The sequence below is a fragment of the Ornithorhynchus anatinus genome, chromosome 19, assembly GCF_004115215.2.
Source record: "Ornithorhynchus anatinus isolate Pmale09 chromosome 19, mOrnAna1.pri.v4, whole genome shotgun sequence".
In the NCBI taxonomy this organism is placed as follows: Eukaryota; Metazoa; Chordata; class Mammalia; order Monotremata; family Ornithorhynchidae; genus Ornithorhynchus; species Ornithorhynchus anatinus.
In genome coordinates this window covers 19,612,011-19,639,704 of record NC_041746.1, presented here as the reverse complement: position 1 = coordinate 19,639,704, position 27,694 = coordinate 19,612,011, and the positions used below count along the sequence as shown (strand labels likewise).

General features: G+C 44.6%; 1 protein-coding gene across 4 annotated transcripts in view; it reads right to left on the bottom strand.

Moving 5' to 3' along the window:
* The window catches only part of CDK19 (cyclin dependent kinase 19), a 258,620-nt gene that overhangs the window by 214,236 nt on the left and 16,690 nt on the right, over positions 1-27,694 (bottom strand). The window contains exon 2 of one of the 4 annotated variants that reach the window (XM_029047095.2): positions 17,766-17,827. The exons of the other annotated variants lie outside the window; for them this stretch is intronic. The gene's annotated coding sequence lies outside the window, so the exon portion shown is untranslated. The remainder of the gene's footprint in view (positions 1-17,765; positions 17,828-27,694) is intronic. 4 annotated transcript variants of the gene reach the window in all.

The following is a 27,694-nucleotide window of genomic DNA, read 5'->3' as shown; positions in this document are numbered from 1 at the left end:
AAAACAAAACATTTTATTAGCTTTGCAAATCCAAGACTTTAAATTCTAAACTACTAGCTCGCCTTTTGAATCACTTAAGGAAAACTGGAGAATTATTTAAAAAATCTAAAGAGACCCACCAAGGCCATGAAAATTACAATCTCGTGAGTTTGATTTCTAGGCCCAGAAAACCAAGGCAAAAACCAATTACAATAATAATCTAGATATCTTAAAGAGAAGAAACACTGGAGACCTCCAAGAGGACTCTGCATTATTAAATAAGAGCTTAATATTAATAGTCCATCATAAGTGGAAAGAATATATTATTTCGTGTTTTAGAAAAGCTTGTAAGTCTACATTACAAAAGGGGCCAAGATGCCGACCGAGGCAGCGGGGCTGTGAGGACTGTGAGAGGCAGCAAGATGAGCAGCAGCGATGGAGCAGGAAGTCCGAAGTGGGGCGACCCCTCTTGAGCCATACCGAGTAGTGAAGGGCCGCAGATAATAATAATAATAATAATAATGTTGGTATTTGTTAAGCGCTTACTATGTGCAGAGCACTGTTCTAAGCGCTGGGGTAAATTTACAGGGTAATCAGGTGGTCCCATATGAAGCTCACAGTCTTTATCCCCTTTTTACAGATGAGGGAACTGAGGCACAAAGAAGTTAAGTTACTTGCCCATAGTCACACAGCTGACAAATGGCAGAGCTGGGATTCGAACCCAAGACCTCTGACTCCCAAGCCCGGGCTCTTTCCACTGAGCCACACTGCTTCTCTTTGTCCACTGCGCCTCCCATGTTCCCCCCCAACTCACACACTCATTCTCACACACGCACTCACTCACACAAACTCCTTGGACGGCGCCAGAGAAAAGGACCGCCGACTCCAGCACCTACTCCACAAGCCAGGGGGGCAAAGGCCCAGGTTGTCGTACCCACTCTCATCCCCCAGCTGGGACAGTCCAGAGGGAAGAGACCCGGCCGCCAGGGCCCCTAAATCTGGATTAGAAGGTCCTGGGTTCTAGTCTCGGCTCCACCCCTCATCTGCTGTGTGACCCTGGGCAAGTCATTTCACTTCCCTGGGGCTCAGTTACCTCATCTGTAAAATGGGGGTTGACTGCGAGCCCCACCTGGGATAGGGACTGCGTCCAACACTGTTTACTTGCATCCAGCCCAGCACTTAGTTCAGTGCCTGGCACATAGTAAGCGCTTAAGAAATACGCAATTATTATTATCCCATATGGTGCACCAGGGACCTAGCATTGCACCGAGGGAGGGGACACCGGCCCCCTCTGGTCTGGAACACTCTCCCTCTTCACATCCGACAAACAATTACTCTCCCCACCTTCAAAGCCTTATTGTAGACACATCTCCTCTAAGTGGCCTTCCCTGACTCATCTCTCCCTTTTTTTTTCCCTCCTACTCCCCTGTGTTTTCTTGATTTGCTCCTTTCATTCACCACACCCTACTTATGTACATACATATTTGTAATTTATTTATAGTAACGTCTGTCTCCCCCTCTAAACCGTAAGCTCGTTGTGGGCAGGGAATGTCCATGGCATTGTCCTCTCCGCACAGTAAGCATTCGAGTGATTGATTGGATGGGAGTGAAGTGAGGAGGGCTGGTCTGTGGGGAGGGGGATGAGGAGGGGTTCAGTTCAGGGGCAACTGAAAGGCCTTCCTGTGTGATGCGGAAGAGGATGGGCAGCCACTGGAGTTTCTTGAGGAGTGGGGAAACGTGTCCTGAATGTTTTTGTAGAAAAACGATCCAGACAACAGAGTGAAGTATGGACTGGAGAGGGGGGGACAGACAGGAGGATGGGAGGTCAGAAAGGAGGCTGATACAGTAAACAATAGGTTGGCATTATTCATTCATTCATTCATTCAATCGTATTTATTAAGTGCTTACTGTGTGCAAAGCACTATACTAAGCGCTTGGAAAGCACAATTCAGCAATAAAGAGAGACAATCCCTGCCCACACCAGGTTTATAGTCTAGAATGGGGGAGACAGACATCAAAACAAGTAAACAAGAATCAATATAAATGGAATTACAGATATATACACATCAAAACTAGTAAACAGGCATCAATATAAATAGAATTATAGATATATACATATATACAAAAGTGCTCTAGGGTGGGGGCGAAGAGCAAAGGGAGCGAGTCGAGGTGACACAGAAGGGAGGGGAGCTGAGGTGAAGGGAGGCTTAGTTTGGGAAGGCCTCTTGGAGGAGGTGAGCCTACTGAGTAGGACTCTGAAGGGGGGGGGGAGTGACTGGCGATTTGAGGAGGGAGGGCATCCAAGCCAGAGTTAGGACGTGGGCCAGGGGTCGACGATGGGACAGGCGAGATTGAGGCAGAGTGAGGAGTGTGGAGTGAAGTGTGCGGCTGGGATGTAGAAGGAGAGAAGGGAGGTGAGTAAGAAGGGGCATTAGAGGAGCAATGAGTGTGGGTTGGGTTGTAGTAGGAAATCTGCAAAGGAAGGTAGAAAAAAGAGAAATGTTTGAGTGCCTTAAGGCTGACCGTAAGGAGTTTCTGTTTGATGCAGAGGTGGGTGGGCAACCTTATGTGGTTTTTGAAGAGGGGGGAGATACGGACACACACTGCATCTGATCACAAGACACTATACCGCTTCAAACCACACCAACTCTTGAATTATCACTCTCATCACAAAACCTCTTAACTGACCTCTCTCCCACACCCCACTCCCTACAAAACAGTTCTGCCAATCAGTCCCACAACAGTACTGAGTGCTTATTACTGTACTAAATGCTTGGAAGAGTACATCAGAGTTAGTAGACGCAATCCCTGCCCTCAGGGAGCTTAAAATTGAGAGGGAAAGACAGACACTACAATACATTCTAGCAACAGAGTTTCAAGATAGATCCTTAAGGGCTTCAGTTGGAGGAAATACCCAAGATGTGCTGGAGTGGCAGAGGTGGGAAAATAAAGGGGGGGAGGAGAAAGGTACATCAGGTAAGGCCTAATGGAAGAGATGTGATCTCAGGAGGACTTTAGAGATGGGGGGAGCAGTGGTCTGCTGAACGTAAACCCCAGCAATTAGAGTGCTTGACACATAGTAAGCACTTAAATACCACCATTATTATTATTGAACCAGGAAGGAGTTCCAGGCAGAAAGGAGAACATGAGCAAGAGACTGGTGGTGAGAGGGATGAAAACGAAGCACAGTGAGTAGGTTGGCTTGACAGCAAAGCCGGAGAGTTGGGTGCAGGGGGAAAGGAATGAGGATAGAGAACTACCTGGGGGCTTAAAGCCAGAGGTCCAGAATTTCTGCTTGACATAGAGAGGAATGAGCAACCATTGGAAGCTAGTGGGGAATGAGGAGATGAGCGCAAAACAATGTTTTAGAAAAACGATTCAGGCAGCAGAACAAAATATGGACTGGAGAAAGGAATGGCTGAAGACAGGGAGGTCCCTCAGGGGCTGAGAAGGGATATGACAAGTGCTTGAACCAAACAATTCTATTTACTGAGCACTTAGAGTGTGCAAAGCACTGAGCTATGTGCTTGGGAGAGTACAAAAGAGTTGGTAGGCACGTTCACTGCCCACGACCAGCTTACAGTCTAGAGGGCAAGATAGACATTAATATAAATAAGAAAATTATGGATGTGTACAGAAGTGCCGTGGGTCTGAGGCAAGGGTGAATGAAGGGTGTAAATCCAAATTCAAGGGCAACTCAGAAGAGAGTAGGAACAAGAGAAAATGAGGGCTTAGTTGAGGAATGTCTCCTGTCTTTTAAATAAGGCTTTGAGGTGGGGAGAGTGATCGTCTGTGGGACATGAAAAGGAAGGGGGTTCCAGGCCAGAGGCAGGACATGGGCTGGAGTATGGCAGCGAGGAAGACAAGACAGAGGTACAGTGGAATCTGAAGAGTGAAATTTGTGGGCTGGGTTGTAGGAGGGGGCAAGGTGATTGAGTGCTTTAAAGCCAATGGTAAGGAGTCTTTGCTTGATACTGAGGTGAATAGGCAACCACTGGAGGTCTTTGAGGAGGGGGGAAAGGTGGACTGACCAGTTTTGGAGAAAAATGATCTGGGCAGCAGAGTGAAGCACGGGCTGAAGTGGGGAGAGGCGGGAAGCAGAGCGGTCAGCAAGGAGGCTGACGCAGTAGTCAACTGCCACTGTGGAAGCAGTTCAGATGGAGGGGGGCTGGGGAATTATAGAGATGTTCTGAAGAAAGAGCCAAAGGGAGTTGGTGACTGACCGAATATGGGAGCTGAAAGAGAGAAGTGATCCAAGGATAACACTAAGGTTGGAGGTGTTGCCAATAAACTACTCTCCCTGCTTCCAATCCACAGGGTCTGGCCATGTGGAAAATGTTACACTTCCACCTGGACACAAGTTGCATGGTCTCCTGCTCTAGCCCGTGGAAGGACTGAGCCATCGGCAACCATGTGATCTATTCCACTGCTAATAATAATAATAATAATGATGTTAATAATTTTGGTAGTCGACAAGCGCTTACTATGAGCCAAGAACTGTATTAGGAGTTCAACAGGTCCCACATGGGAATAACAGTCAAAGGAGGAGGGAGAACAGGTAATGAATCCCCACTTTGCAGAGGCGGGAACTGAGACTCAGAGAAGTTAAGTGTGGTCACACAGCAGACAAGTGGCAGAGTCGGGATTAGAAGCCGGGTCCTCTGACTCCTAGGCCCCTGCTCATTCCTCTGGGGCATGTTGCTTCTCCACACTCCAAATACCCAGGGCCCAGTCATGCAGGGAGGAAGCTGCTTTCGCCCCAGAGACATGGGGGCTCCCTAGGCCTCCTCCTCTAGGCTGGGGAAAGTCTTGGCCACACATTTAGAACCCTGCCTAAGACACCAGCACAGCCATGGCCATGACTTTTGGTCTGAGCGATGTGGAGGTTAAAAGTCAATGAATGGTATTTGAGCATTTACTGTGTGCAGAGCACTGTACTAAGCACTTGGGTGAGTACAGTTCACCAGTGGTGGTAGACACATTCCAGCTAGTCCTTTCAGGGTTGTCATCATCTTCCCCCTTTGTATCTTTGCTCATCTTTCTTTTGGCTCTGTAACCAACAACCACCCCCACCCTCTACATTGTTTGTTTTTTAAAAAATAACGTACCACTTGAGACCAAGGACCGTGTCTATACCTTATCTATGTATTTCTTTCTCACTGCTGAGTACAGCAAAAACACCGTGGAAGAGAGGATTTGAGGGGCAGGATGAAGAGTCCAATGTTAGACATGTTGAGCTTGTTCCCCTCTATTCCAAGACCTCATGATTCATTTGGAATCTCTACCCAACCTTCTTTCTCTTGATGCACAAATCCACAGGTTCAACTCCATCCTATCCGCCAAGCTGAACTCCCTCACTTCCCTGTCCCTCCATCAATCTCACACAACCGGTCCTATCGTGTATCTACCTTATGGCTTAGTACAGTACTCTGCACATCTGCCACTTGTCGGCTGTGTGACTGTGGGCAAGTCACTTAACTTCTCTGTGCCTCAGTTCCCTCATCTGTAAAATGGGGATTAAGACTGTGAGCCCCACGTGGGACAACCTGATTCCCCTATGTCTACCCCAGCGCTTAGAACAGTGCTCGGCACATAGTAAGCGCTTAACAAATACCAACATCATCATTATCATCATCACATCGCGCTTAACAAATCCCACAATTATTATCATCATTACTATCTCTCAACCCTTGATAATCTCCACAGTGCTCTTCCTTGCTCATGTCACAGAGCACTGCTGGTGTAAATCCAAGAACCACGCCATGTTCAGATGCTTCAAATTCTTCCTTAAACAGTGATCCCTCTTGTGGAACGGGAACTGCATCCGACCTGATCACCTTACATCTATCCCAGCTCTCAGTACAGTGTTTGATACACAGTGAGCGCTTAACAAAAACTTCAATTATTATCATCCTTACCTTCTCAAGCTTTGCCCTTTCTTCCATTCAGCAACATTATTTCTTCTCCCTCAGACTACTATACAACTAGTTCTGACCTCCAACTCCCTCCAGAAACCCCCAATACCCCCACTTTGCCTCCTCTCCTTCAACCCTGATACTGCTGTCAAATTCTGTTTGTTCTTCGTCTGCAACATTGCCAGGATTGGTACTTTCCTCTATTCCTTCAATCGTATTTCTTGAGTGCTTACTCCTTGCAGAGCACTGTACTAAGCACTTGGGAGAGTACAATACAACAAAAAGACACATTTCCTGCCCACAATGAGCTTACAGTCTAGAAGGAGAGAGAGACAATATAAACATAAATAATAAATGTATAAATCACAGATACATGCATAAGTGTTGTGGGACCAGGAGGCACAATGAATAAAGGGAGCAAGTCAGGACGATGCAAAAAGGAGGTAAACTGGTCTAGGGAATGGTTCAACAGATCACAGTTCTCTCCATCTTCAAAGCTCTTCGACAATCACATCTCCTTCGGGAGGCCTTCCCTAGATTAATTTCTCATCTGCTCACCTTTAATCTGTTAATCAGTCAATCGACATTATTTACTGAGCATTTACCACGTGCAGAGCACTGAACTACGCACTTCATTCAATGATATTTATTGAGCACTTACTGAATGCAGAGCACTGTACTAAGTGCTTGGGTGAGTGCAATACAACAGAGTTAGCAAACACAGTCCCTGCCCACAATAAGCTGGCAGTCTAGATGGCTGTCTCAACTGCTATTTTTAGCTCTTCAAGGTCCCTAAGCACTTGAAAATTCACCATAGCACTAACAAACCTATCTTATACACTCAATTACTTCCTCCTAATTGTAATTTATTTAGGTGTCTATCTTCCCTGCTAGACTGTAAGCTCCTTGAGGACAGGGCTAACATATAGAATACGACTGTAAGCCTAAGGACTTGGGTTCGTGGTCTGCCCACCAGAATCTCCATAAATGCTAATGAAGTTCTGTGAGGCAGGGATCAGATCTACTATTATACTGTTCTAGGTATTTAGTACGGTGCTCTGCAGAGCTAAGGTTCAAGATACTACTAACTCATGATTTCAGATGTTCTGAAGACAAGAGGAGCCCCAGGATTGGTGAGCCGGAAGCAGAACGACCAATATTCTACAAAATTTGTCCCTGGACTAGGGGCAGTTGATATATTATCCACATCTTGGATGAGAACTAATTGTAGGGGTGGAGAACTAGGTCTGGTTTAAAGTAAGACAGGCACTGGGAATGGAAGTAGGGGTTTCCCGATGGCCTGACGGTTTCCCATCTCTAAAATACTTCCACTTAGGTCTAGAATGAGCAGGAAGTTCATTTGTTTGGAGAAACGAAAAGAGCTAACTGTTGTGTGAAGGGAAGAATAAGAGTTCTTTAATAACCAGTATCCCACCCGATGCGAGCAGGTAGCCTACCAGGAACCCTTTGGGAGACAGACAGCAGGAAGAACCCGCCAGCACTCCTGAGAGAGGAGGAGGGTCTGAAGGCCACCTACACGGAGGGTGGTGACAAGCTGTGAACTATCTCCCCTAGATATACGTTCTCCTAGGACGAACTTTCTGACTGCAGCAGTTAAACTCTAATATAGCTTGCCAAGGAATCTCCTTCTCTAAAGACTTTTTTGAAACGGAAGGATGCCGTTCATCTGACATAGTTTAAGTGGAATTCTGCCTGGAGGTGGGGAAATAAGCTACATGACCTCAGGCTTCTTTGTTAAAATAACATTTTTGGTCATTTAAAACCATTTAGAAATAGGGTCATGCCGTGGTAGTTTTTCCGTATTTCTTCTGTAAATACATAAATGTACAAAAACACCTCCCATCCATCTTCATAATTATTAGAATAAAAATTACGATATTAAGCACTTGCTCAGGACCAAACTTTGGACTCTACATGATAACACAATCGGACACAGGGAGGGATCCAATCCATTCCTGTCTTCTGCAATCCCTCACTCTGACGGTTCTTTTCCTTCTGTAAGTCAAGCCTGTTCGCATCTTCCCCGACGAAAAATAGTCTTCTCTGGATCCCACCACTCTAACTCCATTTCTTTTATCCAATTCCTGTCCAAACTCAAAGAATGGGTTGTATATAACCACTGTCTCCATATCCTCCAACAGCCTCCTTGACCCATTACAATCTGGTTTCTGCCCCCTTCACTCCACTGAGGCTGCATTCTCCAAGGTCACCAGTGATCTCCTCCTTGCTATATCTAACGGTGTCTACTTTTATCTTAATCCTCCTTGACCTCTCGGCCACCTCTGACCTAGTGGATCACAACTGTTTACCTCCCACCTCTCCCAGTCTCTGGCTATTCCGCTTCTCATCACCCAACTCTGTTCCAGATCCCGTGCTCGTCTTCCTTTTTTAAACATTCCTTTGGGGAGCTCATCTGTTCCCATGGCTGTAGCTACCATCTGCACAGGATGACTCCCAATTCAATCTTGCTGGCCCCGATCTATCCACACATCTACAATCTCATATTTCCCCTTGCCTGCAAAACATCTCCATATGGATATATTGCTGGCACCTCAAACTCGATATGTCAAAAAACTGAACTCCATTATCTCCCGACACTAGTACTCAATCCTCTCTCCCACCTAAAGTTCCCTTGAAAGTTGGCAACACCACTCTTCTCACTGTTTGGGAGGCTTGGAAACTCGGCATGATCCTTGATTTCTGGCTCTTTCAACTGTCATATTCAGTGTGTTGCTTAATCCTGTTGGTTTTTCTTCCACAACATTTCCCAGACCCACCCTTTTCTCTCCACCCAAACAGCTACTAATCTAGCCTGGGAACATGTCGTATCCTGGCTAGACTACCGAGGAGGAAAGAAAGGAAGAGAGAGCAAACTCCCTTAGATTCTCCCTCTCAAGAGATTACACCAGGACCAGGGAAGGGAAGGTAAATCTGCTCTCAGGCCCGGACTGAGCAGCCAGACCCCAAGAGGACGAGTCCAAACGCGGAATAAACTGTTATCGAAGAAACTGTGAGTAGGACAGACTATGTTAAGCCAGTTAGGAAGCTGAAAGGGAAAACTGCCCTGCAGGTGAAAGTGGAAGACCACCAAGGAGGTTCTGCCCTTTCAATACAAGTAACCCAGCTTGGGGTCCCCCTGCCCACCCAGAGAGGGCCTACAGATTCCTGACTTGGGGAAAAAGTTAACACTTTCTTTCCCAGATTGCTCATGTCTGCTTTCTCCCCTAGTCAAGCAAGAATATGGAGATACACCCTTATACCACAGCTGTGGCATACTAATGTCCCACAACAGCAAATAGAAGCAACAGGCAGAGAGATCCACACCCCCATCCCAAGGTGGCCCACTGGGCCCTGTGGAGCAGCCAACCGTTGGTTCCATTGTCCCTCCTCAAAGATACCATCCCTTGCTCTTCACACTACCCCAATTTGCCTACTTTCCATACCCTAAACCTAACCACAGTCCTGCCCCAATCTCACCCTGTATCCTCCTGCCCACTTGCAAGCCACCAGGCATGTCCATCACATATCAGGATTGTCTCCAGCAACAGGCCAGAGCTGCAAGGAGAGGGGATTTCGTTGTGGGGTGTTGAGTGACTGGAAGACAAAATGTGTTCATCTGTCCTGACTTGAGAGTGGTTTTGGGTGGGGACAGGGGTGGCTGTAGTGGCCACAGAAACTTGTGCAGCGTGGTTGGGTATTTGGACTTTGCATTAGCCCATGATCCTGGGCTTCGGCCCTGTGAGTTCTTGAGTTAATCCAATCCTCCTCAACTGCCACATGGAGAACCCCACAAAACTAATTAGACCAGAGCCCCAGGGCTTTTAATCCAGCCTTGCTATAGACTAATCATGATGAAATTTTGGAGCTGGATCCTATGTTATTTTAATTATCATGATGGCATATAGGAAGAGAAACCATCAATAAGGTAAATCCCAGACAAAATTAGGACTTCACTATAAAATGAATCAAAATCCTAAATGACGCTCACAAATAATCAAGCAGACACTGCAGACACTGGTGCGACGTTTGTCAATTTTACTAGTTGGAATATAATTAAGGACCTGAGCCAAGGTGGTAAACAAACATTATCTAGGCAGAACGGCAATAATAGATATATATTTCCGAAGCAGCTGAATATTCCCAACATCAGACGAATTTAACGTGCCTTAAACATCAATTTTCTTTCTCTTCCTTTTGTTTTTCTATGAGAAATCTGGAACAAAACCTCACCTAAGCTATGTTCACATGAGATAATATTTTTTCTTAGTAGCTACTGAAAGAAATCTTTGAAAATTACAGATCCACCGATGTTTTATCACAAATACTATATTTTAATTAATCCACTAATTTGAAAAGGAGTAAAAGTAAGAATTACGCCACTATTTTGAATTTGCAGAGTACCCTCCTTCTGAGAAATTACAGTAGTAATCCCATAATTCATAGATTATTGCAATAACCTAGTGTGATAAATACCGAGCAAGCAAACAGCCATCCAATTTTACAGAGAAGAAAGAAATCAAGATATTTGCCCAAAACCTGGATATGAACTCAGATGCAATGTTCTTAGGTCAAAATTAACCAACGGTATTTATTGCGAGCTAATTGTGTGCAGAGCACTGTACGAAGCACTTGGGAGAGCAAATTCAATAGAGTTGGTAAACACATTCCCTGCCAACAAGGAGTTTACAGTCCAGCAAGGAAGACAAATTAAAATTAATGTCTTACCTATTAAAATAAAGATTTCAAGAACTGCTCAAAAATCAATATGATTATTAGCCTTCCTCACAGTCTTTAAGGCTTGTTTTTTTTAACTTATTACAATACGATATGATCAGTATTTATCAGTAAACTTTGGCTATAGTTGTCGGTCTCAAAACCAAGGTTTGACGTATCCACAGCACAAGATTACCATTTTCACTCATAACTGCCCCACTTTTCTGGGCAATTTTAGATACAATAAAGCATGCAGGTCGTAAAAGCACTTAATCTAGCAGTAAGGGGAGGAGTAGAAGAAAGAAAGCAAGGGGACGAGAAAGAAGAGGGCAATTGAGAAGATGTTTCTTCTACTATACTTTGTCAAGTGCTACGGAAAATAGGCATTTAATGACATGCCTCTCCATACCTGCTGTGCTGTCTCCTCTTCCTCCTCTCTGGGTGGGGGGGGGCTCCCTTTCAATGAATCCACTGAATTAATTCTCCCCACCTTCTCCTCCACCTCTGGTATTCCCCTCTCAAAAAGGAATTGCCCCTCCCTGCTGTACTGTAATGTTCTTACCCTCATTCTCCTCTGACACAGGCGGCTAGAGCTGCTGACAACTATCAATCAGTCGTATTTATTGAGCGCTTACTGTGTGCGGAGCACTGTACTACGGGCTTGAGACAATACAACAACCACACTAGCCCCCTTCAAAGCCCCACTGAAGGCTCACCTCCTCCAAGAGGCCTTCCCAGACTAAGCCCCCCTTTGCCTCAGCTCCCCCTCCCCTCCGACTCGCTCCCTTTGCTCCACCTCTCCAGCAGCACTTGTGTATATATGTACGTATCTATAATTCTATTTATTTATATTAATGCCTGCTCACTTGCTTTGATATGTATATATCTATAATTCTATTTATCTATATTGACGCTACTGAGGCCTGTTTACTTGTTTTGATGTCTATCTCCCCGCTTCTAGAACGTAAGCCCGGTGTGGCTCTCTTTACTGCTGTATTGTACTTTCCAAGCACATAGTACAGTGCTCTGCACACAGTAAGTACTCAATAAATATGACTAAATGAATGACTACAACACAACAATATAACAGACACATTCTCTGCCTACGATTGTACAGTCTACAGGGGGATATGTGATAAACAATTACAATATAGACTGTAAGCTCTTTGTGGGCAGGGATTACATCATCCAAAACTGTTAAACTTTACGCTCCCGAGTGCTTGGAACAGTGCTCTGCACACCATAAGAGCTCAATAAATAAGACTGACTGACAATATTTCTGGGAGGGGCAATTACACCACAGAGTCATAATATGGTTTAATCAAGTAATGGTAGTTATTGACTGCTTACTGTGTACAGAACACTGTACTAAGCACTTAAGAAAGGACAATGCAGAATAGGGTGTAGACATGAACCCTGCCCTCCAGGAATTTACAGTCTAGGGGAGACAGACACTAAAATAAATCAGAGAATGGGGAAATGGCAGAGTATAAAGATATGGACATAAGGACTGTGGGGCCGAGGGTAGGAGTGAGTATCAAGACGCTTAAAGGATACAGATTCGAGTAGGCGGATTCAACCTTCCCAATATCATTAATATCATCGTGAATATGAAGCAGCGTGGCTTAGTGGAAAGAGAACGGGCTTGGGAGTCAGAGGTCGTGGGTTCTAATCCCAGCTCCGCCACTTGTCAGCTTTGGGACTTTGGTCAAGTCACAACTTCTCTGTTCCTCAATTACCTCATTTGTAAAACGGGGATTAAGACTTTGAGCCCCACCTGGGACAACCTGATAAGCTTGTGTCTTCTCCAGCCCTTAGAACAGTGCTTGGCACATAGTAAGCACTTAAATACCAGCATTATTATCATTTGTCCTTTCCTCTCCATCCAGCTGCTACCCCGTTAATCCAAGGATTTATCCTTTCCCCACTTTGATTACTGCATCAGTCTCCTCACTGACCTCCCTGCCTCCTGTCTTTCCCTACTCCAGCCCACAGATCACTCTGCTGGCCTAGATCACTTTTCTACAAAACCATTCAGTCCACGTTTCCCCACTCTTCAAGAACCTCCGGTCGTTTCCCTATCTACCTCCACATCAAAGAGAAACTCCTTTATAGTATTCAATCCCCTCGCCTGCCTTACTTCCTTGATTTCCTCCTACTACCCAGCCCGCACTCTTGCTTCTCTAATGCCAAACTACTCCATCAATCCCGCTCATCTTTCTTGCCGACAACCTCTTGTCCACATCCTGCCTCTGGCCTGGAACGGCCTCCCTCTTCATATCTGACAGATTGACAACTCTCCCTACCTTCAAAGCCTTATTAAAAGCACATCTCCTCCAAGGGGCCTTCCCCGACTATGCCACGTTTCCTCTTCTTCCACTCCCTTCTGTGTTGCGCTTGGACTTGAATCTGTACCCTTTATTCACCCCTACCTCAGCTCTATAGCACATATCTGTAATTTATTCATTTATATTAATATCCATCTCTAATTCTAGACTGTAAGCTCATTGTGGACAGGGATCATGTCTTCCAACTCTGCTATATTGTTCTCTCCTAAGTACTTAGCACAGTGTTCTGCAAACAATCGTATTTATTGAAGTTTTTACTGTGTGCAGATCACTCTACTAAATGCTTAGGAGAGTATAATATAGCAGGGTTGGAAGACAAAAGAGTTGGTAAACACATTCCGTGCCCACAATGAGCACTGAAAATAAGGATTCAATAAATTTGACTGATTGACTGATGCTGGAGGAGGGAGTTCCAGGCCAGAGGGAGGACACGGGCAAGTTGTTAGCAGCGTGACAGATGAGATCAAAGTACAGTAATCCTGGAGGAGCAAAATGTGTGGGCTTGGTTGAAGTGGGAACTCAGCGAGGTAAGGTAGGAGGGGCAGAGCTGATCTCAGGATGGTTGGAAAGGGTGGGAGGGGGGCCAGAGTGGGGCCACAAAGTTCATTCTCTAATCTTGCTGGTAAACCAATGTCCCCACTGTCCATTTTTCCCCTGAGAATGGGGCTAGATGGGTGCAGGGGCCTTTCTTCCCCTGACCGCTGGATGGGGAGGGCTGTAATTCTGGGCCCCACTTGGTCTGATGTGGCCCTTCTCTTGCATTATACTGCCTAAATGTGGTTGTGCACCTTCAATGCCCCAAAATACAAAAAGCACACCTTTAGTTTCCTCCTCCCCTCCAGTTCTATTCTCATGAACTGATAAAGGTGATTTTAGCTTTAAGAGCCAGGCTACGGAGGAAGGACTGATCCTTGGACCTGTGTTCAGAGACCCCCTAGATGTCACCAAAACATCTGAAAATTGGACCTCAACCTCCCCGGAGAACTAATAGTCACAATTCAAGCAACCAACTCGCTCCTTCCTTACAGCCCTAGCCTTGGGATGGAAGGTAGCCTAAAATGAGTTCTTTATGCTCAAAGGAAAGGGCTGCAGAGTAAGGCCAAACCTATTATCTTTCCCCATACTAAAATTCCCGGCATCTTCTGATCTCATTTGTTTTAGATTCCTTATAGTGGGACCTGTGTCTGATAAAACTGCTTTATAATCGCCATTTACTGTATTAATGACGATATTACTCCCAAAACCCATCTAAGAGCAATTGTCTCTGAATGGAGCACCCATAATAATAACAAGAAATATAATTACAATAACTATTGTAGTTACTAAGTCCTTACTACGTGCCCAGCACTGTACTAAATGCTGGGAGAGAAAGAAGAAAATTGGGTTGGACGCGGGGCCTGTCCCTAACGGGGCTCACAGTCTAAATAGGAGGGAGTAGAGTTCATCCCAGAGTTTCTCAACTTCTAATATTGTGGCACAAGGTTTGTTCAGGAATTTAGGAGGCAGAAAACTGTACATGTGGATTTTCTTTTAGCGGTTCCTTCTATTCTACAGCTTTGGTAGCAGGTTCTGTAGCTTTCGATCCTTTTCAAAGTCCTACCTATTGTGGGCCAGTAACATTTTCGGATATGAGGAAGGGAGGGTCCTTCCAGGCCAGAGGCAGGATGTGGCTGAGAAGCTGGCAGCGAGATAGACGAGATCGAGGGACAGTGAGAAGGCTGGCATTCGAGGAGCGAAGTGTGTGGACCTGGTTGTAGTAGGAGAGTAGTGAGGTGAGGGAGGAAGGGACGAGGTGATTGAGTGCTTTAAAGCCAATGGGAAGGATTTTCTGTTTGATGCAGAAATCCCGCCTTTCCTCTCCATTCAAACTGCTATCATATTAATGCAAGCACTTATCCTATCCTGCCTTGATTACTGTTTCAGCCTCCTTGCTGACTTGCCTGCCTCCTGTCTCTCCCCACTCCAGTCCAAATTTCACTCTGCTGCCCAGATCATTTTTCTACAAAAACATTCTGGTCACATTTCCCCACTCCTCAAGAACCTCCAGTGGTTGCCCATCCACCTCTGCATCAAACAGAAAATCCTTACCATTGGCTTTAAAGCAGTCATTCACCTTGTCCCATCCAACCTCACCACTCTCCTAAACACTTTGCTCCTCTAATGCCAACCTTTTCACTGTACCTCGATCTCATCTATCTCGCTGCCAACTTCTCATTCACGTCCTGCCTCTGGCCTGAAAGGCCTTCCCTTCCTCATATCCGACAATTACTCTCCTCTCCTTCAGAGCCTTATTGAAGGCGTAGCTCTTCCAAGAGGCCTTTCCTAAGCCCTCCTTTCCTCTTCTCCCACTCCCTTCTGCATCGCCTCAACTTGCTCCCTTTAATCATCCTCCATCCCAGTCCCACAGCACTTATGTTTCATAATTTTCTTTATATTAATGTCTGTCTCCCTCTCTAGGTTATAAGCTCAGTGTGGGCAGGGAATGTGCCTTTTGTATTGTTATACTGTACTCTCCCAAGCGCTTAATACAGTCCTCTGCACACAGGAAGCATTCAGTAAATATGACAATGACTGACAATAAGTGGATCTCTATATCTGAAATCCATGCCACTGCTTTGCTCATCATTCTCTAAATGAGTGAACAATATTCCCTTGGGATATTTTTAATGTATTTATTCAGCACTTACTACGTGACAGGTACTGTCAGGGAAGCAGCGTGGCTTAGTGGAAAGAGCATGGGTTCGGGAGTCAGAGGTCACGGGTTCTAATCCCAGGTCTGCCACTTGTCAGTTGTGTGACTTTGGGCAAATCACTTCTCTGCCTCAGTACCCTCATCTGTAAAATGGGGATGAAGACTGTGAGCCCCATGTGGGACACCCCAATTACCCTGTATCTACCCCAGCACTTAGAACAGTGTTTGGCACGGAGTAACTGCTTAACAAATACCGGAATTATCATTATTATTACTGTACTGAGTGCTGGGGTAGATCAATTGCATTTATTGACCGCTTACTGTGTGTGGAGCACCGTACTAAGCAATTGGGAGAGTATAATATGGCAATAAAACAGAGTTGATAGACACATTCTCTGCCCACAGTGACCTTACAGGCAAGTTAATATGTAAATACATACGTATTCATTCATTCAATAGCATTTATTGAGCGCTTACTACGCGCAGAGCACTGTACTAAGCACTTGGAATGTACAATTCGGCAACAGATACATATAAAAGTGTTGTGGGGCTGAGGGAGGGGAGCAAATCCCAAGTGCAAGACTTGAGAGATACAGCTAATCACGTTAGGCACGGACTATGTCCCACATGGGGCTCCCCGTCTTCATCCCCATTTTACAGAAGAGGTACCTGCAACAGAGAGAAGTGACTTGCTCTAGGTGACACAGCAGACAACTGGCAGAGCTGGGATTAGAACCCAGGTCCTTCCGCCTCCCAGGCCTGGGCTCCATCCACTAGGTCAAGCTGCTTTGCAGGGGATGAGTCAGACAAACCCCCACAAATGCCATCTGCATAGGAAAATAATTTGGGTGTGTGCAATACTGGGTTTTTTTTTTATTTAAAAAATAATGACCAAGAGTTTATAAGTACACGCTCACAGAACATGCGCAGACTACAGCTGAACAAAGACTGCCGAAAACTTGGCGCAGGGCACTTCATGCCCCTCTAACCCGCACTCCTCTGGAATGCGGCCAAGAATACTTTACAGAATGTTATGCCAGCGGCTGGGTTCAGCAAACCACAATCAGGCTAAAGCTAGAACAAAAAAGACCTGGGAAGGCCAGGGACTACTATACTGTATTAAATTTAGAAAAGGCAACAAATTATTTTGATTTAACAGTCGTTCACGGAAGGCCTTATGCAAGGCCTTCCAGATGTGTATCGTTAAACCTTATACAAATGATTGAATGACAGGACTAACAAGATCATTTATTTCATTCCTGCAGTCTTTGGGAAGAACTGTTCTTAAAAACCATCCATTATACCACTGACTTGACCCAGGTGGTTATTTTGCTCAGAACATCCTGAAGGAGGCCTTCTAGGATAGGCCCGTGTGAAGATATTACATTATTGTTTCATGAACTCCCAGAAATTAAAATCTGCAATCTGGTACCTGACACATCTGAAAAATGAGTGGGGAATTACCTACGAAAAACACTTCCAAACTTCTAGTTATTGGTCACATTTACAGTCTTCTCTCCCCCTCATATGGGTGGATTTTGAAAACAAAACCCAATAAAAACAGTAACTCCAAATACAGAGTTCATAAAACAGGAATGATACTGTGTTGTTTGGGTTTTTAATGTTTCTTTTTTTCCTTCACGACAGAAGTAGTTTTGAAATGAAAAGCTGTCAGCGCATTGACAGCTCAGAAGCTTTTCTTGGAATAAGAACGATTACTACAGCTTTTGAATAATGGCATGGACGACTTCCCATTTAACATGAAAAAATTATCTGGTGAAGATGAGTGCTTGAATATATTACGCATTCTATAGCACTCTAAGCCTTTTCTTCGATGATAGTTTTCAGAAGGGGGAGGATATATCAACCGACTCAGCTATTCAATAGTCTCAAGTGGAATTTATATGGATACTTTAATAGGTTCAAATCCAAAGTGTGCATTATGCTGTAGAAATAAGGGTTTCAATTCACCGGGAAAAATACTTGGAACAATTCTTCTCCTTGGAAAGCTGTCTCAATACATCACGGTACCAATCTCAGCGTATATATACACACACACACACGTACACGACACCAGAAGGCAACACTCCTCTTTACCTTCTGCTGAATATTCTGCTATCTCCAAGGCTTGAGGTCCATACACGAAGCCCTTCTGGAATCTATGAACATAGCAGAGGCAAAAGGCAAAGAAGTTTATGATGCTTTAAATGTTACTCTTCCCAAAACATAAAATGCCAAATGCCCATTACAAGCCTATAAATCTGTCGAGGAACAAGAGTTATAGAGAAGCAGCATGGCCTAGTGGATAGAGCACAGGCCTGGGAGTCAGAAGGTTATGGGTTCTAATCCCGGATCTGCCACGTGTCTGCTGTGTGACCTTGGGCAAGTCGCTTCGCTTCTCTGCACCTCAATTACCTCATCTGTAAACTGGGGATTGAGAACGTGAGCCCTACATTTGACCGGGACTGTGTCCAACTTGATTTGCTCATATCCACCCCAGTGCTTAGTACAGTGGCTGGCACACGATAAGCGCTTAAGAAATACCACCACCACCATCATCATCATCCCCATATGTGGATGAAATCCAAATATCACCTATTAATTAACATCCCAAATTCATTATATTTCATCTGTTAAATGAAATTTTTAGAAAATCTGAAAGTTTGATTCATTCCCTTACACTGAAAAGATAAAAATCTCAAAAAAGACAAATGAGTGTATCCACAATTTGGCATTTTGAATCCAAACAAAAAGGCCAATGTAAGGAGAGGTGTTAAGTGAGAGAGAAAAATTTCATTTTCCAATGTTGGGATACTTCTAAGGAGCTGTTATTGCTTGTGTTAATAAAGAGGCCCTCTGGACTGGACATTGTTGAGATGGGTGAAATCCAAGAAATATTAACAGGAACTTGAGGCAGCATTTCCTAGTGCCTAGCATGGGCCTGGGAGTCAGAAGGCTCTGGGTTCTAATCCTACCTTCACCACTTGTTTGCTGTATGGCCCTGGGCAAGACACTTAGCTTCTCTATGCCTCAGTTACCTCAGATGTTAAATGGGGATTATAACTGTGAGCCCCATTTGGAACATGGACTGTGTCCAACGTGATTATCTTGTAACTACCCCAGCGCTCAGTACAGGGCCTGAATTCCATTAAAAACAAAAGAAGAAGGCAGACATTTTTTAGAAAATGGAAAAAGGAAAGTCTTCTGTCATATAGTCTATCAGAGAAGAAAATGAAAAGCAAAGAATGTTTTGGTACAAAAATCACAGACTGAATTGGATAAATTTTCATTAGGAGCTCAAATTTTATACCTTTATTGCAGAAGGATAAGAAGTGTTGCTGTTAGGAAAGGGGTAAAAAACAAAGAGAAGAGTTACATAGCTATTGCACTAAGGAATGAATATACAACACCTAGCACCACCCTTTGAGAACATACATTTCATTTTTTAATAGCCCAATCAAAAACATCCTTTAATTTGGTCAAAATAATGGGTATCAGGAGACTAGATGTCTCCTGGAGTTCCATGTACTCAGTTCCTGATTCTAAAAATGACTCAATGACAAGCTTCTATCATTTAAAATACTTGAAGAAAAGACCTGCTTCTCTACTTCACCTACAGTGTATTTCCAGAACAACACAGCAGTTATAATTAGTCATTCGGCTTCCCTTTTCTAATCCCTCAGACCTCTTATAATTGCCTTTTCTAAAACAAAGTTTTGACATCTTTCCTGATTTAAGGACAGAGTTGGAGAGATAAAAAGCCAGAAATCAGTCCGCAGAGACTGAAATTCCAGGACCTAATCTAGACTGAACAAAAAGAAAGCGTTGGTTGGGCCCAGACAGTCTTGATTTCAGGGTGTCGATGATCACCTGTGCATAATCATTCATTCATTCAATCAATCGTATTTATCGAGCACTTATTTTGTGTAAAGCACTGTACTTAGGGCTTGGGAGAGTACGATACGACAATAAGGAGACACATTCCCTACCCACAGTTAGCTTACAGTCTACAGGGAGAGACAGACATTAATATAAATATAAATTAATAAATGACAGATATGTCCGTAAGTGCTGTGGGACTGGGAGGGGAGATGAATAAAGGGAGGAATTCAGGAGGACGCAGAAGGGGGTGGGAGAAGAATAAAGGAGGGCTTAGTCAGGGAAGGCCTCTTGGAGGAGATGTGCCTTCGATAAGGCTTTGTAGGTGGGGAGAGTGAGTCTGGCAGATTTGAGGAGGGAGGGCTTTCCAGGTCAGAGGCAGGACGTGGGCGAGGGGTCGGCAGCAAGTGGTTGGCCTGGATTTATACTACTCTCAGTGAGTTCCCGCACACAGATACAAACACACACACATACACACTCCATACATTACTGAAGCACACAACACATCTCACGGTTTCTCATCTGTGATGGTTTGAGGGAAAGGTGAGGTTCACTCTGCTCCACCTTTCCAAGTGAAAAACCTTCAGACCTAGGTGGGATTCTACGGGATTATATTGCAGGTAAAACCTCACCTACTACTAGGCTTATGCTCCTGGTAAACCTTGCTTTTGGCAAAATTAACAATCTAGAAATCAGAGAATTCACCAAAAGTAATGTGGAAAATGTATATTCATTCATTCATTCAATAGCATTTATTGAGCGATTACTACGTGCAGAGCACCTGTACTAAGTGCTTAGAATGTACAATTCGGCAACAGATAGAGACAATCCCTGCCCATCGACGGGCTCATAGGCTAATCGGGGGAGAACTATACTAGTGTGCACCTTTAAAAAAAATATAAAGCTGCAACATTCAGACCATTAGCTCCCAAAAAACCAACAAACCAACCTATATAACAACTAAAGTTGGTAGCTTCAAGGCAAGTCCACCTTTAAGGGCAGCGGGGAGAAAGTATGTGGCGTTCCCTTGTCCCCTCGTATGTTCCGGTCCTTTGTAAGACCAATTTTTTTCACGGTGGGCAAGTTACTCTCACATTCTCATATATGTAATCAAATCTGCATTGTTGAAACCGGTGGACGATGAGGGCTCACTGAACAGTATCTTCGATGAAGTCTCTTGCATCTATATGGGGCGGCTTCTTAAAGAACTATTGTAAACAATTTAATGTTCATTTGATTGAAAATGAAGCTTTTATGCAAATGACAGAAACAAGAACATGGCTCATTAACGTATACTAAACCAAGAGTTTCCTTCTCCTTCCATTTAACTGCTTCATGAGGCTCCAGATCCCTAAATAGGTCAATTGAAAAAAATTAGTTTTTTTAAACACTGACTCCACATTATTCAAAGTGGCAAGACAACTAAATTCACAGGGGGGAAACTGCAGCAAGAGAAAAAGGAGAATAAGATAAAGACAACACGACAGTTTACACCAACAGACGATTCCCGCGTATATTTTTACACCTATTTGTACTGCCTAAGAAATAGCTCTACTGCTGCAGAGCTAGCAAAAGACCATGAATCATCTGGCTTCTAGCCACAGTCAGCACACGTAGATAAAAATAGAGGCAAAAGACCGCAACCATCAGAAGTAAACTTAAAAACGGTTACTAACGTTGACCTGGCTTGGATAAATAACCCAACCCAAACTAATTTTTTTATATGACTCCAAGCTGGGAATTTGCTTCTACTCTTTTCAGTTACGATGGGGAGCGCATCATGATCGTGTGGAGGTCATTTTTCAAATATGCTCAGCAGGTATTTGTGTTCCCTCCTATAGCCGCATGTTAACACTCACTTGAAATCACACATTGGCTTCTCAAACCTCAGCCATCTGTGACATCAGCCAAAATGCTCTTCCTTCAGCTTTGCGGCCCAGGTGCCCATCTTACCCTGCATCTGCCCAGGGAGCCGGAGTGACACTTTGGGGACGGACCAGGTAATGAGGCTCCAAAGCCACAGGGTAGCTTTGTCAATGAACGGCACTGGACCTAACTCGGCCCGATCATCCTTCAACAAGCCCCTGAGCTCCTGCGAGTTCACAGAAGGAGACCTTAACTCATGGATGTGGAAGCTACAGCAATCACCCTCTCCTTTTCTTTTCTCTCCTCCCCCTTCTTAACGCCTTCCCAGCCACCTCAATTCTCAAACCTTCACCGTGCTTGACAATTCACCTTTACAATAAGCAGGAATTCCTGACCACTGGCTTTAAGGTGCTCAATCACCTCTATCACTCCTACTTACCCACTCTCTTCTCCGTCTACATTCCACCTCGTACACTCGGTCCCACTCAAACTAACCTACTCATTGTGCCGCAAACCTGTGGCTCATTTCCTTCACCGAAACTGGAACTCCCGACCTTTGGAAATCCACCAGTCCACAGCCCTCCCTGGTTCCAAAACTCTTCTGAAATCACATCATCTCCAGGGGGCCTTCTCTGACTTTGGATTTGGTCCAGGTTATATTCCACCGACCTGCAGCTTCACCATTTCTACATGCATTTGGGTCCTTACAACCCCCACTTAGCATCTCAGTACACAACTTACATAACCTATTACTTAAGCATCAGCATATACAAATCCACTTTTCCTTCCTCCTCCTAACAGCAAATTATTTTAGCGGTGATCTCCCCTGCTAGACTGTAAGCTCCTTGTTGGCAGAGACCATATCACCTAACTCTATTGCATGCTCCCTAGCACTTAACAGAGTGTTCTGTATAAGGAGACTGCTCAATAAATACTATTGAGTGACTGAATTCCACCTTTCCCCTTCATCTTTCTTCCTCCTGTATTTCTTTCCCTCAATTCCTCTTTACATGCCTCCATACTTCCATATAAACGATGTACTTGAGGATGATGAATCCAGGGATGGGGCAACTCTGACAGTCCCAGTACAAAGAAAGGGAAGTTAAGGGTCAAGCTCCCTCTGTCCTTAACCAGGATGGTTTCCTTTTTGGCTCTCTTCTCCCACAAATCCCACAAGTTCTAGGAACCAAGAAAAACAGCCCATTGGACCCTTACTTTCCTAAAACAAGAAAGGTGTGTGTTTGCTCGTTTTAACTCTTAGAGTTTATCCTTTTATTTTGGTTTACGGCAATGAGGACTGGAAGCCCAAACCTCACAGAGGCTTTCAAAGATCCAGAAGAAGTAGTTGCTAATTACATGAAATAAGAGCTGGAGAACAGATTTGCAGCCTGATCTCTAAAACCACAGGTCTGTGCCCAAGGATGACCCTAAATAACAGTTGACTATCCTTTAGGTGCGACCATTAAACTGGCTGTGCAGCCTGCCAACAAAAGAATGCTCATCAGTGAGGTGGTCATGAGGGATTTAATGAAAACTCTGCCTAAATTTCAAACAGATTACATCTAGCGCTATCATAATCAATCAGTCGCTGATACTGAGCACTTACTAGAGCACTGTATTGAGTGCTTGGGAAAGTACAATTCAACAAAGTTAGCAGACAAGTTCATTGCCCCCAAGGAGATTATGATCTAGCAGAAGAGATGGACATTAAAATAAAGCATGGATATGTACATAAGTACTTGGGGAAGAGGGTGGGGTGAATATCAAGTGCTTAAAGGATTCAGAACCAAGTGCAAATACATAACACAGAAGGGAAGGGGAGTAAGGAAAATGAGGGCTCATTGAGGGAAGGCCACTTGGAGGAGATGGGATTGTAATAAGGCTTGAAGGTGGGGAAGAGTAATCGTCTACTGGATACGAAGGGGGAGGGAGTTCCAGGCCAGAGAGAAGATAAAGGTAAAAGGGGATATGGGTGAGGGGTTGTCATCAAGAAAGACAAGATCAAGGTACAGTGAGAAGCTGGCATTACAAGAGTGAAGTGAGCCGGCTGAGTTGTAGTAGGAATTCAGTGCGGTAAGGTGGACACGCTGCTTAAGTCCTTTAATACAACAGTAAGTAGTTTGATGTGGAGGTGGAATGGGCAACCACTGGAGATTCTGGAGGAGTAGGAAAACAAGGTCTGAACGTTTTTTCAGAAAAATAATCCAGGAAGCAGACGGAAGTATGTACTAGAGTGGGAGAGATAGGAGGCAGGGAGGTCAGCAAGGAGACTGGCGCAGTAGTCAAGTGAGGGTATGAGAAGTGCTTAGATCAGGATAGTGGTGATTTGCATGGAGAGGAAAGGGAGGATTTTAGTGACGTTGTGAAGGTAGAACCCATCGGATTTGGTGACAGATTAAATATGCTGGTTGAATGACAGAGATGAGTCGAGGATAACGCCAAGGTTACAGACTTATGAAACACGGAGGATGGTGATGTCTACAGTGATGAGAAAGTTGGAGGTAGGCAGGGTTTGTCTGATTTGGACATGTTAAGTTTCAGTGAGGCATCCAAATAGAGATGTCCTGAAGGCAGGAGGAAATACGAGACTACAAAGAGAGACCACAGCTGGAGATGTAGATTTGGGAATCATCTGTATAGAGATGGTAGTTGAAGCCATGGGTGCAAATGAGTTCTCCAAGCAAGTGGGTGTAGATGAAAAGAAAGGGATGCGGAACTAAGCCTTGAGGAACTCCCGAAGTTAGAGGGTGGGAGGCAGAGAAGGAGCCTGTTAAAGAGACCGAAAAGGAGCGGCCCAGAGAGATAAGAGGAGGAGAATTAGGAGAGAAGTGAAGCCAAGGTCTCCAGGAGAAAGGGGGTGATCTACAGTAACATAGGAAACTGAGAGGTCAAGGAGGATTAGGATGAAGTAAAGGCTGTTGGACTTGGCAAGGAGGTCAATGGCAACCTGAAGACAGGACAATTTCCATGGAGTGAAGAGAATCGAAGTCAGATTTGAGGGGGTCAAAGAGAAAACTGGAGGAAAGGAAATGAAGAAAGCAGGTGTAGCCAACTCGCTCAAGGCGTATGAGGAGAAATGACAGGAGGAAGTTGGGACAAGAACTGGAGGGAACGGTGGGATCACAGGATGGTGTGTTTGGCTTTTTCTTTAGGTTGGGGATACATGAGCATATTTGAAAGCAGAAGGAGAGAAGCTACTGAAAAGTAAATGGTTGAAGATGGCGGTCAGGAAGGGGAGAAGGGAGGGTAAATATTTTGAAACAGTGCAAATTAAATTTATTAGGAATGACCTGTTCTTCTCAAAGTCTTATTGTTTGCTTCCTAATACTTTAGACTATTCTAGAAGGTTAACTGACAACTGGTTCTAGAATTAATATAAACTACCATAACAAGGGGTAAAGGATACATCCAAAATTAAGATTGGCCATTTTTTACCAATCCTCCATGACTTCTGTTTTCTGAAGTTCCGAAGTTCTTGGGGAACTCATCTGTTCACATAGCTCCAGGTACCACCTCCACGTCCATGACCCCCAAATCTATATCTCTAGTCCTGACTTCTCCCCCGCCAACCAAGCAAGGCTTCATCTGGATGCCTGCTGAAACCTGAAACTCAACATGTCCAAAACTGAACTTCTTTCCTAAGCTCTTCCCTCCCTGTTACTACCTCCTCCATCCTCCCTGTAACCAAAACCCACAAACTTGTAGTCCATCTTAACTCTTCTCTGTCATTTTGCTCTCAATTCCAATCTACATTATTATAGAGAAGCAGTGTGGCTCAGTGAAAAGAACTCGGGCTTGGGAGTCAGAGGTCATGGGTTCGAATCCTAGCTCTACCACTTGTCAGCTGTGTGACTGTGGGCAAGTCACTTCACTTCTCTGGGCCTCAGTTCCCTCATCTGGAAAATTGGGATTAAGACTGTGAGCCTCACTTGGGCCAACCTGATTACCCTGTATCTACCCCAGCTTAGAACAGTGCTCTGCACATAGTAAGCGCTTAACAAATACCAACATTATTATTATTACAGCTAAAACCTGCCAATTCTTCATGATGTAAGGGAATGAGCCCAGGCCTGGGAGTCAGGATATCTTGGTTCTAGTCCTGGTACCACCACTTGCCTGCTATATGACCTTGGGCAAGTCACTTAACTTCCCTGTGCCTCAATTTCCTCATCTGGAAAATGGGGATTTAAATACCTGTTCTCCCTCTTCCTGAGACTTGGAGTCCCATGAGGGACAGGGATTACGTCTGATCTGATGGTCTTATATCCTGTCTTCTAGTCCTGGTACTACCTACTCACACAGGCCTGCTATGGGACCTTGAGCAAGTTACTTAACTTCTCGGTACCTCAGTTACCTCATCTCTAAAATGCGGATGAAGACTGTGAGTCCCACGTGAGGCAACCTGATTACCCTGTATCCACCTCAGCTCTTAGAACAGTGCTTGGCACATAATCGGCGCTTAAATACCATCATTATTATTATCATTATTATAATTACCCAAGCACTTACAGTCCTTGGCACAGAATAAGGGCTTAACAAATACATTACTACTCAAAAACAGCTTGTAGATCTACCCACTCCTCTCCACCCAAACAACTACCCCCTGGTTCAAACACTGGTCATATCAAGGTTAACTACCATATTAGCCTCCAGCTTCTCTCCTCTTCAGCCCTTCTTCATGTTACTTCCTGAATCATCTTCCTGAAACATCCCTCAGGCCACACCTTTCCTTCTAACTTCTAATGGTTGCCCATGTCCCTCCATATCAAAGCTCCCTCTAACTTACATAACAGCTCTCACCGGCTACTCTGCAACTCATACCCTTCGCTCCTCTCAAACTCACCTCCTAACTGTACCTCGATTTTGTCTCCCCTGCCTCTGACCCCTCCATCAGGCTGTTCCCCCAGCATGGAAAGCCATTCCCCTCCAAGTCCACCAGACCTCAGCCCTTCTAAAAATTCTACCTCCTCCACTATGCCTTCCTTGACTATCAGCATCTCAATTCTAGTAACCCAGCAGCCACCTCTAGAATTTATACTATTCCAATCTTGACATTCAGACTTTCACGAAATCCTTTCAATTCTTCCTCCATTTTTTCAAATGGTATTGTGAAGTGCTTACTATGTGTCAAACACTGTTCTCCATCATATCCTGAGCATCATGTTCTAAGCACCGGGGTACCCACAAATCAATTTGGTTGGATGTGGTTCCTTTCCAATTTGGTGCTCGCGTCGTTAGGAGAGAGATCGGGAGAACAGAGGCCCAAAGAAGTGAAGCGACTGGCCCAAGATCCCACAGCAAGTAACTGGCAGAACCAGGATTAGAATCCAGGACTTCTGACTTTGAGGCCCATGTTTTCTCCATTAGGCCATGCTGCATCTTTAAATTCCCTGAACCTGCTTCCTCTCCATCCAAACCACGACTACGCTGATCCAGACGACTGTCCTAAGCTAGACTGATCACTGCATGCCCCGATCGCTGACCTTCCAGTCTCTAGACCCTACACCCTCTGCTGTCTGGATCCTTTTTCTAAAATGTCTTTCTGTATCCATCTCCCCTCGCTTCAAAAACCAAATAATAACAATAACAGTTAGCATTATTACTATTAAAGTATTTATTAAGTGCTTATTATGTGTCAACCACTGTTCTAAGCACTGGGTAGATACAAGGTGTTCACTTTGGACACAGTCCGTGTCTCTCCGTCTTCAAAGTCTTTCTGAAATCCCACCTCCTCCTGAAGGTCTTCCTTTGATCAATCAAATCAGTCAGTGGTATTTATTGAGCACTTTGGGAGATGACAATACAACAGAGTTGATAGACATGATTCTCTCCATCTTCAAAGTCTTTCTGAAATCTCACCTCCTCCTGAAGGTCTTCCTTTGATCACTCAAATCAGTCAATGGCATTTATTGAGCACTTACTAAGCGTTTGGGAGACGACAATACAACACAGTTAGTAGACATGATTTTCTCCATCTTCATAGTTTTTCTGAAATCTTACCTCCTCCTGAAGGTCTTCCTTTGATCAATCAAATCAGTCATTGGTATTTATTGAGCACTTACTAAGCGTTTGGGAGACGACAATACAATGGAGTTGGCAGACATGATTCCCCGCTGCCCAGAAGCTTAGCAGGGGAGAAAGACAGAGCAGCAACTCGCCTTGACCTAGCTGGCAGCATGGGGCTGATGCGCGGGTTTGGCTAGGATTATGTGCAGATGTGTGGGTGACTGCGGCACTGAGAATTGGAGTTGGTATGGCCCCTTCCACTCTGTAGTCAGCTT